The following is a 14,899-nucleotide window of genomic DNA, read 5'->3' as shown; positions in this document are numbered from 1 at the left end:
CTATTTTTTTTGACAGGCAGAGTGGACAGTGAGAGAGAGAGACAGACAGAGAGAAAGGTTTTCCTTTGCTGTTCGTTCACCCTCCAATGGCCGCCGTGGCCGGTGCGCTGCAGCTGGCGCATTGCGCTGAACCGATGGCAGGAGCCAGGTACTTATCCTGGTCTCCCATGGGGTGCAGGGCCCAAGCACTTGGGCCATCCTCTACTGCACTTCCTGGCCACAGCAGAGAGCTGGCCTGGAAGAGGGGCAACCGGGACAGAATCTGGTGCCCTGACCGGGACTAGAACCCCGTGTGCCGGCGCCGTAAGGTGGAGGATTAGCCTAGTGAGCCGCGGCACCGGCCCGCTTTATACTATTTTTAGTCATAATGTGCATGCTTAAAACAAGCAAATATCATTCTGAATAATGGGATGGTAAAAAAAGAGCACGGGGGTCAAAGATTTCTTAACATACATACACAAGGGAGCTTCAAGAAGGTTTATTAAAAGTAGAATTGTTTATTTTTTCAAAACTATTTAGATTCATACATAGTTTTTATTTTTTTCTTTTAGTTTTCTTTAATACCAATCTCTGACATTATAAAACTTCATTTTTGCTTTTTGTCTTTCGAGAATTTCTAAATATAAATTGAGTTAAAAGAATGTTCCAAAATCTGATATTTCATTAAAAGGCATTAAAATGTTTCTTAGGCATGAACAGATCCACTAGTCTTTTAGTTGTGGTTGTTTGGGGTTAACTGATGAAAAGAAACCAGGTAGGAAATGGCTAACAAACTGAGACTATCCTCACATGCCAAAATGCCACTATTTTTATCTCATTTGTGTCTTGGTTGGTCTGGAGGACCCTGTGCTGCTGGGTGGGCATGAGGTGTGCACTACAGGCAGGATCCTGGGATCGAGTTGCTGTACTCTGCAGTCTCCATCTTGAGGATATAGGATATTATGCTATCAAAGCATTGCAAATGGGATCAGTAAAAAAAATATTCTTCTGTTATGTTGGATCCCATGAACCTGGATGCTGGCAGGCAGACAAGAATCTGGGCCAATTGGTAGGTGTGTTCCAAGTAGGTTTTCTGAATATAACCCTGCGACTCCATCTATGCCTTTTCCTGAAATTTTTTGGCTTGTTCAGTCAAATGTGGATGCTCGGGACTAAAGAGAACTATAACTTTAAGGTATGTATACTCATAGCTGCCTATATCCAGCTTTGCCATGCGGTTACGGAACTCCTAAAGCTTCCAGATGTGCTCCATGACCTGTTTTATCTAGTAGATGGAGAGTGTGTCTTCCTGGATGCTGTTATGCAGGTGGTTTATAATGGCAGCCAGAATGGTGGAGAGTGTTGGGAAGCAAGACATCAATAACACTGACAACTTGGAGGCTCTTGTCTAACATGGCCAAAAGACCCTTGAGGAAGGGAAGAGGGGGCTGCACACAATGAACTCTGTTCTAGTTTCACAGAACACTGCATGGAGCAATAGGGAATTTGGCTGTATGAGAAGTGCACAACATCCTCCTTTCTCAATATTGTGGGTGATTTCATGTCTGTTTCCTCTCTGATGACCTAAGTCCTTCCTGTAGTTATAGTTTTGTGGAAAACAAAGCCTCCCTGTCAAACCTCTCATACCAGACTCCATATTTCTTGTTTGAAAAAAAATTGGCTGATCTAGAGAAGATAGTCCCAGAGTCTTCACTCAGTGCCTTCAATCATTTTTCTACAGTATTTCAGGCTCACTGGGTTGCTGCTTGAGAAAATAAGCAGCATAAGTTGTGCTCAATGTGGGGCTGGCACAGTTTGCATTTGCTATCTTTTCATCATCTGTAATGCACTGCCAACCCCTGCTGCTCACTGCAGCTGTAGTCCTTGCCTTAGTCTTTCCTGCTTCTGATTGGGACAGAGGACTCATCCTGGCACACAGCACTTTCAGAGAGGAGAGAAATTCACCATGGCAGTTCGGGTAAATAGGGGTAATTGGTCCCATAAATACAGGTAGTCATGGGAAATTCAGCCACTGTGGAAAGAAGGCATTTCATAGCTATGAGAAAACATATGCTAAAGACAAGAGGATTAAAGTGTTCACATAGTTTCAATGCCTTTCGGAAATTACTATTGTATATAATCCTTGGTTTCCTGAGGAACAATTGACCTTGAATCTTGGAAATGGACAGGAGATAATGGACATAGGGAACATAAAAAGGATAAAGTTATTCCTATTTCCTATTTTTCCTTATGGTCAGCAATATGCCAAGGTCTCAGTCCTGATGAGCACAGGATTCCAGGTAAGCCTGAAATAGCTATCGCTTCTGCCCCACCTCCTGATGCAGATTCCTTGTTCCCCAGATTTGCATTACAGGGTAAATTAGAGAAAAGCTCTGACCCAGAATCCATTCTGCCCTTGTTTAAAGCAATGTGCTAAAATGAAAAGTTGGAAGATGAAAAAACTCTGCCTCCATATATTTTCTCTGTGACTTTTACAGCTAGTAATCCTAATAAGAGCATCATCCCATAGACATGCAAACATTATGGTGGTTCTGAAAATCAGTACAGGAAAATGGCATGCATGGATCATTTACAATGACAATGCTGGAAAATATTACCAGACAAATTTGTGTACCATAGGACTATAAACAATTGGCCCAAGCAGTTCTAAACTCAGGACAGTGGCTTCATTTTAAGGCAAAGTACTCCATGATGAGTGTGATGATTAAGCAGAGAGAAATCAGAATGGAAATATGCCTCTTACTGTTGATATGCTTCATGGTGAGGGACAATACACAGACACCCGAGAGCAAATGCATGGACCTCCTCAATATTTTGATCAAGTGTTGTTGTACACACTTAGAACAGGGAGAGCCACCCCAGATCATAGTATGGGAGAACAAAAGCTTACACACTTAAACAAAACACTGAGCTGTGAGCTGATTTTCTAGCCAGACTAAAAAGAGTGGTAGAGGGCAAGTTCCATCATATGGGTGTGGCTGATGTGCTTATCCATCAGCTAGTGTTTGAAGGGTCAAATCAAGAATTCAAAGATGCAATAGCTCCAGTTAAACATGGAAACCTGGGTTCTTGGGTCTTAGCCACAGAAGATATAGGTGTACAACCTCAGCCAATACACTGCAGTTACTATGGCTACAGCTTTGACTGAAGCTTTAAGGGATAAGCAAAAAGTGATCCATGTTAAAATTCTGTGAAATTTGGCCTCATAAAAAGGGATTACAAGGAACATCCAAAAATGCCAAGAAATTTCTGTCCCAAGTGCAAAAAGGTATATCATTGGGCAAAAAAAAAAAAAAAAAAAAAAAAATCAAGAGCAAAATTTATTAGGGATTGTAAGCCTTTAAATGGCCATGGGGGCAGCCCTCAGCCCTGTCTCCAAGAGGGTCAGAAGCCAATAGCTCCTCAAGTGTATTGGTGATAAAGCCTTGGGCTCACTGGACTCAACTCTTGAGAACAGATAATAAGCCTTTATGAGATTAACTGTGAATGACATGGTTTTCAATGGATTGTTTGATAGGGGGCAGACTACTGTGTGATGCTAAGTGAGGAGTGGCCTCATCACTGGCCTTCAAAGCCTGAACCAATATTACATGGAGTGGGGGTGTGACACACTCTCCAGACAGGCGGCTCAACCCTTGAGTTGGGTCGACTGATGGAAATTAAGGATTTTTTTCAACCACTCATTTCAAAGAGACTCAGTACAAATTTGTGAGGAAGAGGTGTACTAGCAAGTCAGGGAGCTTGGTTCACTATGGATTATCAGGTATTGTATGATGATACTATGGATCACCAGAGAAATGGTTGCACTAGTTCATCAGTTCATATTTACCCCCAATTCTAAGGGCCACCACCAAACATATAGCTTCTTCCTTTACAGTGGACTTCAGATACCACCACATGGGTTGAGCAGTGGCCCCTGAATGAGAACGAAAGGCTTTTCAACATTTGGTTGAGGAACCAATTAAAATTGGGACCTCAGAGCTCTTAATAAAGTCATGAATAAGATGGACACTTGAAGCCTGCACTCCTAGCTCCTCCTGCTATCCCTGCTCATTACCATATCATTATTTTGGAACTGAAAGATTGCTTTTGCTCTATTCCTCCCCATCCTAAAGACAAAGAGTGATTCACCTTTCCAGTGTAACAGTTAAATAATAGTATCCCTACACCCTGATATCAGTGGACAGTCCTCCCCATGGGAATGAAAAATAGTCTTAATATATGCCAGTATTATGTTAATAAGGCTACATAACCTTTCCTTTGCCTATATCCCACAGTTTTCATTATATGGATGATATATTGGTAGGACATCCAGATGAGGATTATTTAGACAAAGTGTTTTGTGACCTTCAGGGCATGCTGTATAAACAGACTACATAGCACCAGAAAAAGTACAAAAGTAGAAACCTTTACAATATTTGGGAACAATAATTACTGACACAGCCATAAGATCTATAAAACCTCATTTGGAGTTAAAGAAAACTTTAAGGTTAAATGAGCTAGAAAAGCCCTAGGACATATTAATTGGTGTGGACCATATTTTTCCATTACTACTGCTCAAATGAGTCCTTTATTTCAATTATTGGAGGGAGATTCCACTTTAATTCAATAGGAATGGCTACTCTTCATGCTCAGGAAGTACTTCAATTGATAAAGTTTTGGATAAAATGGAACTACATAGATAAAATCCAAGAAAAGGAAATACAATTACTTATAGTCCCTACCAAAAAAACAACCTTTGCGAATAATAAGCCAAAATTCAGAAGCAGGCATAGAGTATACCCATCTCTCTCATGTACTTCCTAACTTCATCACACCTTATTTAACTATGACTATGACTCTTAATAAGGAAGGCAGAAAAGTGTCAAGCTATTGCTGGGGTAGAGTATCATACCCTCATACTACATTTAAATAAACAAGAAGTAGAATATCTACATGAAAATGATCCCATAGGGCAAGCTACTCTACAACATTTTCTGGGAAAGATAAACTCCCACTACCCATCTAGGAAGCTGCTCACTCACCTTACTTGCAAGACCCATGTTATGCCTCAAATGCTGAGTAGACATGCTGTTCCCCAGGCTGATACCCCATGTACAAATGGTAGTTCTACAGAGACAGCCACAATGACTTGTTATAAATCAAATCAAAAACTTTCTGTCCACAAGACTTGGCATAATATTCAGGGATCAGCACAAATTTTGGAATTAGTGGGTATTCACAATGACTTACAAATGACTTCCCAAGAGGTCAATGTCCTTACTGACCCTTTACAATCCTTATAAACTTTCTATATTAAACCAAAGAATACACCATTTGCAACTATTTTTTTACCTCTCTACAAAAATTTTTTATCACATAATAAGCCTTTTTACATCTTCCATATCAGAGTCCACTCTGGAATTCCTGGACAGCTAGCTGAATAAATGAGGCTACAGACAAACTTACTAGGATAAATATCCAATATTTAGAACAAGAAAAACTCAATCATCTGTTGCTACATCAAGATCCAACTATGCTAAATCAACAGTTTCTACAATTTACTACTCAGCAATCAAAATGTATTGTCTTGTCTTGCAACCAATACTCTCCATTCTAGCCATTAGGTCTATAAATGTCTGCCAACCCTAGAATTTAAAAAATGCTGTTTGGCAAATGGATGCTACACATTTTATGGAATTTGGAAAATTAAAATATGTCCATATAACTATAGATACTTATTCTAATGCCTTAATGGCCTCCACTTTGACAGGAGAAACAGCCACACACATGCAATAAGTTGTATTAAATATTTCTTATTTTTAGGCATTAATTTTCAGATTAAAACAGACAATGGCCCAGTATATTCAGGTCAATGGTTTCAGGACTTCTGTAGGCAGTGAAAAATTCAACATGTCACGGGCATTCCCTATAACAGTATAATTCAAGCTATCATGGAGCACCATCATCAGAGATTAAAGGCACACATATAAAAAATCACAAGGGGGGAGCCCACTCTCAACATGCATTATTATCAAAAGCCTTACTAACTATTTTTTACCTGAAATAACAAACAAGAAGCTCCTATTATGACTCATTGGACCCCATTAGCCTCTTGAACTCCATTACCTCAGGTACAGTGGAAGGATCTCTAAACTAATCAATGGTGTGGTCCTAGCCCATTACTACCTGTGGCAGAGGATATGCTTTTGTCTTTCCAAAAAATGAACCCAGATCACAATGGATCCCTCTCCTACACATCCAGTCACACCATACAACAGGGGATAAAGAGGCTACACATCCCCAAAACACTGAGGGAGATCAAAAGTGGGCCAGGACATGGAGAGTGCTGAAAGCACTTGTGGAACAAGCCAATAACTTAGGAAGAAGACAGGACATTTGCAAGCCTGAAAATTTATTAATATTTTAGCGACACCTACGGTTAGCAATGTAAATGTTCAAGGAGTACATCGGGCTTCTGTTCCTTACCCACCTGGTATGCATGTGCTAGAATGGTATCAGGCAGCTCCATATTGGTGTGTAAATGATACAAAGTTATATCCAGGATCTGCATAATGGGATCATGACCCTAAAATAGAACATAAATCTCCTAAGGGAAGTGACAGAGGGACTTGTTAATTATGTTCAATTGGATTGTGACAAAAATTGGAGAGATATATATGTGTCACTACACCACAATGGAATAGCTCAATGTATAATCTGTCCATGATTAATCAGTACATCTCTGGATGGTGGAGTGTTCAAAATATGCAAGGGATTGTAAATTTGACAAAATGTAATTATGAATTGGCTAAAATTCATGTGGATGCTATCAATGAATCAGTGTTCACTAACCTGATTATAATTTTACTAAAGGCTTACATCAGATAAGTCTGGGGACTCTTACTTTATAGGGTGCTACCATAAATGTTCTTTGTATATTTCTTAAAATAATTTGGTGACTACTCTCTAATATTCATAAATCCCTGATGTTCACTGTGTATTATTTACAAAATAAAAACAGTGGAGAAAATGTTAGGGAACAAGACAGCCACAGTATTGACAGGTTTGAGGCTCTGTGTCTGCACATGGCCAACAGACCCTTGAGGAAGTGAAGAGGGCAGTCCTGCCCAAGTGCCTGAAAGGCTTGGACTGAACTGGCCCAGTGCATGGAGAGGAAGAACAGGAAGGACACAGACTTGCAGATGTACTGCACATTGAGGTGCTTTGGCATCAGTCTGGGCATTGTCAGCTTAAACATGAAGTATGTGTCTGAAAGGAGAGGGCCTTCAACCTCAATGACAGGTGCTTACTGGTCTCGTCTGGTGACGTGGATGCTCCCTCCTCCACTGGGGTCCATCTGTTTGATCAGGCTTGGTGGCCAGGAGCTGTCTGTGGTATTAAGTGCTTTAGCTAAAGTATCAAATGCCCTGCAATCTCACTTGCAGACTGGCCCTCTAGCTAGATTTCTGAAGTGTAACCATTGTTCAAGGATTCACTTAGGTTGACAAGGAGGTCACTATGTTTGCCAGTGTGCCTAAGCTCCCTGGCTTGTTTCTGCCTTGGAGTAAAGAGAATTGTGCCATCCTGGGCTGCTAGACATTCACAAGCATCCCTGCTTCTTCTATGTCTTGTGGATATCAGAGGACTTCTCAGGTCCTTCTGGATATAGATTTTCTCAGGTGAAGCAGCACAATTGCTCAGTTTCTCCCACTGCTATCAAAGGACATCTGTTTACTCTGTACAGATTCTATTTTAATGCTCATAGCCAAGCATTTTTTCAGCTGGCAAAACTGACAGTGATTGTAGTGATGTTTGCTGATGATGAAGTCTTGGTTGCTCTAGAAATTTTTTTTTTGCATGGTCCTTTTAAAGAAACCTTTGCAACCTTCACAACTGACAGCCACATAGTGATGGCCAGAGGCTTTGTCACCACAGACTGTACAGTACTCCACCACCTGGAGCTGCTGTAGGTCCATCCTGCCCAGAAATTGCTCCACAGAAGCAGAACCCATGACGACCTGGATCCTGCCAGGAACCAGGTTGGTGTAATGATCTGAAAGCACAGGGAGAGGCTGGCCATCCCTTAGAGATGCTGGTAGAGAGGTCTTTGTAGGTGGTAATTCAACCACTTGTGGGTCCCCATTCTGTAATGAACCAGCTCCTCCATATTTGTAGCCAAGGTGAAGCAAGATCCTTTGAGAACCTCAGGATTTGGCACCAAAGTGGCCTGGAAGCAGGTCTCATGTTGGCGGTGGGCAACCCCCAAAGAGGAGGGCAGGGCACAGTGAGACTGGGCCCCCTGAGTAGGTAGATGGCAAGAGCCTGGGGGTGCCACAGGGGTTGTGGGGAAGGAAGAAACTGTTATTGCTTTTGTCAGTGAAAGGTCAGAGTTCTTGACCCCATTGCTGTAGCCACTGCAGCCTGGGCACTGGGAGGAGGAGCACGAATGTTCTTCCTTTTCTCTGTGACAACCATGACACGCAGTTTTTCTAAAATACACATTTTCCATGATTTCTAATCATATCATCTCAGATTCATTATGCAGATATAGTATGACTTTTTTCCCAATATTAAAACATTCTTTGTGTAGCATGGTAACCTGAATTCATGAGTTAATGGTATTTATTTTTATTAGGCAATGAAGTCCTATCCAATTTAATGAGCAATGCTTACTTCAACTTTCCCACATAACAGGAATGTTCTGGGAAGAAACCAAGTCAACATTCCTATTAACATTTCACTGACTTTTTTTTAGATATACTTATTTAGCTGAAGGTCAGAGTTACAGGGAGAGATACAGAAAGACCCTGGAAGTGTGGGTTCACTCCTTGCAATGTCCAAGGTGGGTCAGGCCAAAACCAGGAGCTTCATCCATGTCTCCCACATGGGTGGTGGTGACCCACACACTCAGGCCATTTTATGCTGCTTTTCCAGGCCATTACCATGGAGATGAGTCAGAAACGAAGCCACCAGAACATAAACTGGCACCTATATGGGGGGCAGGAATTGCTGGTTGTAGCTTTACCCACTATGGCAAAATGAAGGCCCCTATTTCACTGAATTGCAGGAGACAATGGCCAGCTGTACCCAATGCCACCTCAGCTTACTTTTTAGTCTGGGTTCTCTTAGATTATCCTGGAATATTTCATTTTATCTGCAAAATATCCTTCAAAAGGAAGAAAGTTTTAAAGCTAAATCTTTATAGGTTCCAGGTAAACATGCTTGAGTGGAAGGCAGTGTGTTTGTGCACTATGTGTATCACATATTGTGTTGCTGCAGGGGTGTTTGCTATATAAAGTCCAGGACACCCTAATATTGTGTGGAACATAATTATACTAATATGTATGTTGTTTAACTGAAATTCAAATTCAACTAAATGTTCCATCTTTCTAACTCTGACTGCCTTACTCAAAAGACGCATAAAAGCTTCTCAAATTAACTAATAAAATGACAAACTGCTATCTATGTTGTATCATTGTGGTTATTTCCTTCTTGCTACCAAGTGTGTGAGGTTGCTTGGCTATCATATAAATTTCCACTCTCAACAACCATTTAACCAACTTCCCAGGTTATTACACTGATTCTTTTCTAGTCCTATCTTTAGGCTTCACAAAATGCCTCTCATAATTCTAAGTTGACTTCTACATTATTTTTAATAGAAAACTTTTATTTAATAAATATAAATTTCAAAAGTACAACTTTTGGATTATAGCAGTTCTTTCCCCCATAATCACCCTCCCACCTGCAAACCATCCCATTTCCACTTCCTCTCTCATCTAATTCTTCATTAAGATTCATCTTTAATTATCTTTATATACAGAAGATCAACTCTATACCAAGTGAAGATTTCAGCAGTTTGCACCCACACAGACACACAAAGTATAAATTACTGTTTGAAGACTAGTTTTACTATTAATTCTCATAGAAAAACACATTAAGGACAGGGTTTCTACATGGGGAGCAAGTGCAGAGTGCCTCCTGTTGTTGATTTAAGAGTGTCAATTGTTAAATCAACTCCTACATTACTGTAGTAACATTCTACTGCACAGAAAAACTTCCTTTGTCAGCTGAGGCTATTAGTAATGCTCAAGCTATGATTCCTAATCAAAGCAGAGGAAGGCAGGATCACTGCTTCCCTAACAATGACTACAACTCGACCTTTTTTCAAATAGCCACAGCTCAAGCACCATGACTCTAAGAATAGGATGCCTTGTGTGAGGGAAGATTAGACTGTTTGTGCTCTTTGACCTAGTAATTTCATTTCAGGAATTTATGCTAAGGAAACAAACAAACAAACAAACAAAAAAAAAACAAAACACAAAAACATACGCAGATGATGTTCCTTACAGGTTTACTTGTAATAGCAATAAATCAACAAATAAATAGAAACAAAAATGGAGGCCAACATTCAAATCTCCATCAGCATAGGATTAGGTATGTCCCAGATGGTGCACCAAACAAGATTAGTTTCCTAATGGGACCTTACCCTACTGTCCAGTCTCAACAAACTATGTGATCTCAAAAAAACACCAAAGACAAAAAAGCTCTCCATGCTTCAAATCCACCAATAGATTCTCATTTTATTTTTATTAATTATTTATTCATTTGAAAAAGCAAAAATTGCATTTTAATTAAAAACAAAAATATATTCATTATATATTAATTAATTATGAACAATGGGTATTTCAAAAGTTTGAGGGAAATAGAATTTAAGCTAAATTTATTTTAGTGGAAGAAATTTTGAAATCTATGTATATATGTGCTCTTTAAAAAGTAATAGGACATGTTTATTATAAAAATCTATACATAGATTCAAGTCTTTTTCAACAAAAATAATCTCTTAATTCCATTTTGCATGAGCTATTTGAAACATCATTGTCTGCCTTGTTCTGAAAGATGTACACATTGTAGAATGACCAAACAGTGAATTAACACATATATCATCTTGCACATTTTTAAGAGGTAGTAGTCCTTAAATCTATTTTTTCAACAACTTTAGAGAATACAATACATTTTTATTAACCATAGTCACCATGTTTCACATTTTATTTATGTCCTAGCTCAATCATCTTCTATCTTTTGATTATACACGCACATTTTTCTTCTGTTAATTAAGATCTTCAACTTTGTCTATTGAACTTAAATGTTCTTTTCCTAGTTTCCTTAAAGTTACCCTATTATTATGCTTTAATATTAAACATTACCAATTAGTTATGTCTTTCAAACTACTAAAGCTAAACTAACATTTAAACCTGTACTAGGACCTGTCACATTACAACATTTTATTTTTTTCTCCAGAGCTCTTTAAAACATGAACTATTTTTACACAAAGTTTTATTTTGTACTACCTTCTTGAAATATGCTCTATGAGGTCAGAGTTTTTGACATTCAGCCCACTCCAGAATGTAGAATGAATTATAGAAAATTCAGATATATGAACTTCATTTTCAACACAAGTTAGCAATTAACAGGCAGCCCCATAAACTAAAAAACAAACTAAAACAAACAAAATAATCCAGAAAACTGAAAATCAGAGCAATTATATTTGTTATGAAAGAGTGCTTTATAGGCTGATAATGCAGAATTAGTCAGTAGTAAATACGGAAGTGTCTACCTTTGAAGGTCCGGGAAAGTTTACTTGCTTCTCTAAAAGAAAACAGGAGAGACATTGCCCAATGAGGATGTGATACATTTTGAGGGGCTACAGTCCTTTTGTAGACATGGAAAGGGTAGTTGATGGGCTGTGACTACCTGAGCATATAAGTGTAAAGAATGGGTCTCTGATGGTTGAGGCACTAATTCACCAATCAGAATAGATGGACTTCAGGAACAAAAATGGAGACATGCATAGCCTGTGATGGTTGCAGGCACATGTGGGTAGAGACACTGGGAGTCAGACAGGGCATGCACATATAGGGTTTGTAGACATGAAATGTAATAAAGTGGATACAAATAAACCATTGCTTGGAGATAATTTATAGTCTTAGATGATTATGTCAGAATAAAACACTGAAAAGCAATCATTATAGCTTCCTTGTCAAGAATTTAAAAGAAAATTAGAAGAATATTGAATGAAGGAAAGAAAAAGTAAAAGTAGACATCTATCAAATACCATTAAAAATACCACACATAAAAAAGGATCCAATGATTTTTAAAGAAAAATATTAATAAAGTTAATAAACCATTAATAAAGGGAATTTTTAGGGAGACATAGGGAAAAGTAACACAAATAACCAATTTCAGTAATTATACAGAATCATCCTTTCGTAGAGGTTATAGCCCTGGCCTGAAACATTGGCATCCCATATGGGTGGCAGTTGGAGTCCTGGCTGCTCCTCTTCCCATCGATCTCTCTGCTATGGCCTGGGAAAGCAGTAGAAAATGGGAAATGACCCAAGTTCTTTGACCACTGCACCTGCACAGGAGACCCAGAAGAAACTCCTGGCTCCTGGCTTCAGATCCACACAGCTCTGGCCATTGTGGCCATCTGGAGAGTGAACCAGCAGATGGAAGACCTCTCTCTCTCTCTCTTTCTCTCTTTCCCTCCCTCTCACTCTCTCTCTCTACTTCTCTCTTTAACTTTATCTTTCAAATAAATAAATCTCTAAAAAAATACACCATGTTTTGAAAATTGAATTTCAAAAACACAAGTGTAACATAAAACAATATAGGGTGATTACTGACACCATAAATAAGAGTGTCAAATTGTTAAGTCAACAACAGGAGTCACTGTGCACTTACTCCTCATGTAGGATCTCTGTCCTTAATGTGCTGTACATTGTGATTTAATGCTATAACTAATACTCAAACAGTATTTTTCACTTTGTGTTTCTGTGTGGGTGCAAACTCTTGAAAGCTTTACTTAATACATGCTAAATTGATCTTCTGTATATAAAGAGAATTGAAAATGAATCTTGATGTGAATGGAAGGGGAGAGGGAGCAAGAGAGAGGAGGGTTGTGGGTGGGAGGGAAGTTATGGGCGGGGGGAGGTCATTGTAATCCATAAGCTGTACTTTGGAAATTTATATTCATTAAATAAAAGTTAAAAAAACCATAAAACAGGAAAGCTCCTAAGTAAGTTGAATCACATTTTGAAAATCCCAAACAACCAACCAAGAAAAAAGTCACACAGTAAAAATTTCAGGTCCAGATTTACAGAATGCTCCAGAGTTTTAAGGTGGAAAAAGCAGATCTACATTTCCCAGACCTACCCAAAGTAAAAATAAGCAGAGAACATTTTTAAATTTCCTTTGGAAAATCAATGTTTCTTTGATGATGAAGCAAGTGGACCAGGCTATGAAATAAAAAATAAGTTTTTTAAAAGTATCCATTCATAAACTGAGCTATAGGTATCCAAAGCAAAGTACTAATGTAATAAATTAAACCACATAAGAAAACATCAATAGCAAGCAAGATATAATAAAAATGAAACAGTCGTTAAAGTCCTCGGACAAGTCATCCAGGTAGGTAAAATTACAGGAAGAAAAACCACATCATCATGTAGGTTACATGTTGTAAAGCATTTAATAAGGTTCAGCATCTAGTAAAAAAATTAAAAACTGCTAGCAGAACATTGAAATAATAAAAGCCAGTGAGTTCATTACTGTGATCAAGATTGAAAGGAACTTACAAAAACAGTGCAACTAGTATAGGATCACTGTATTATCCCCCTGCTGGGAGTAAACCTAGACCATGATACCTGTACTATCTCTCTTCAGCTTTCTATTGCAGGAGTAGTCAGGGAAATAAAACAGTAAAAAGAAGCTATAAGGTGCAAAAATCAACTTCTAAGTAACAAAATGTGACTATATTGGATGCTGCTTTTATACAGAGATGAAGTCTAAAAACATGCAAGGATAAATGAAATTACTGGAGAAATCAATATATAAATAATACATAAAATATATAAAATCCACTGGATTACTAAGTACAGCAAGGAATACAAAATAATATTAAAGGACAATAGGTAGACTAGAAAAAAGTCTGCAAGAGAAATGGAAAAAAGGATGAAAGTATTCAATATATTTAAGTATTCTTAAAATTAAATTAAAAAATGAATGAAAAGAAAAATTAAAAGAAAAACAAAGGCTCAGAAGTCAATAAACAGCCTCTAAATTGTAACTGACCTGAATGAAGTAGGCTGCTGCAACCCCCAGGCAGGATCCTCTCAGGAACAGGGACCAGGGAGGCAGGAGGGGCCAGCAGGTGGCAGGACCGGGAGGTGAAAACCCCTCCTGCTGCTTGGCAGGTGATGTGAGGACTCTGTCAGAACTAACCCGGGACCGGCCCCTACTTTTCTCCCCTGTGATCCCTGAAGATACACGTCTACGCTGTGGAGGGTGTTGATTGGCTCCGTTCTGTATTACTTTGTGCTTGCCCTCGGCTACACAAACTGTCCAATCAGGGGCGCTTGCGTAAACAATGCACAATCACCGGGATCTTGACGCCACAGTAGTCTTCCGGTTTTGCGGTGGAGCGAGGTCCAGGAGGAGTTTTCACGGATGGGAACCTGAGAAGGTGAGGAGCGTCCCTTCGCTGTTTTCTGATCTTCCTTCACGCAGGACGCCTGGCAGAGGTGAGTGTGCGGGACAGGGAGTGCGCGGAGGGGTAGGGGGGAGTTGGCAGAAGTTGATGTTCTGCCTGGCAGGACTCGCAGGGCTCCGAAGGTTGTCCCCAGGCCTCATGTCACTGCTGGCACCTCACTTCCTTCGCCCCCCGCTGCTCCGCGGTGTAGGCCTGGACTGGCACCTGGGACTCCGGGCTTCCTGTCCCTTCCTCACAGAGACTTGTCAGCCCGGAGCCATCTCTGGGCAGCTGTGTGGCAGCAGTCGCCCATCTTCCCCGATTGTGTAGTGGGGGTGAGCGGTCCTTTGGGAGAACCCGTGCTGGGGGTGGGAGGGTGCATGCAGGCGAGCA

The 14,899-nt window shown here is 39.6% G+C and overlaps 2 pseudogenes; both read right to left on the bottom strand.

The window, feature by feature from the left end:
* Nucleotides 1-874: 874 nt before the first annotated feature.
* LOC149119227 (nuclear receptor subfamily 2 group C member 2 pseudogene) lies at nt 875-1,357 on the bottom strand (annotated as a pseudogene).
* Nucleotides 1,358-3,476: 2,119 nt separating this feature from the next.
* Nucleotides 3,477-11,651, bottom strand: LOC149119226 (nuclear receptor subfamily 2 group C member 2 pseudogene; annotated as a pseudogene).
* Between the last annotated feature and the right edge of the window lie 3,248 nt (nt 11,652-14,899).

Source organism: Oryctolagus cuniculus, chromosome Y (assembly GCF_051225735.1).
Source record: "Oryctolagus cuniculus isolate XC-2025 breed Fujian yellow rabbit chromosome Y, ASM5122573v1, whole genome shotgun sequence".
Classification (NCBI taxonomy): domain Eukaryota; kingdom Metazoa; phylum Chordata; class Mammalia; order Lagomorpha; family Leporidae; genus Oryctolagus; species Oryctolagus cuniculus.
The sequence above is the reverse complement of the archived record's forward strand: the minus strand, read 5'-3'. Positions and strand labels throughout refer to the sequence as shown.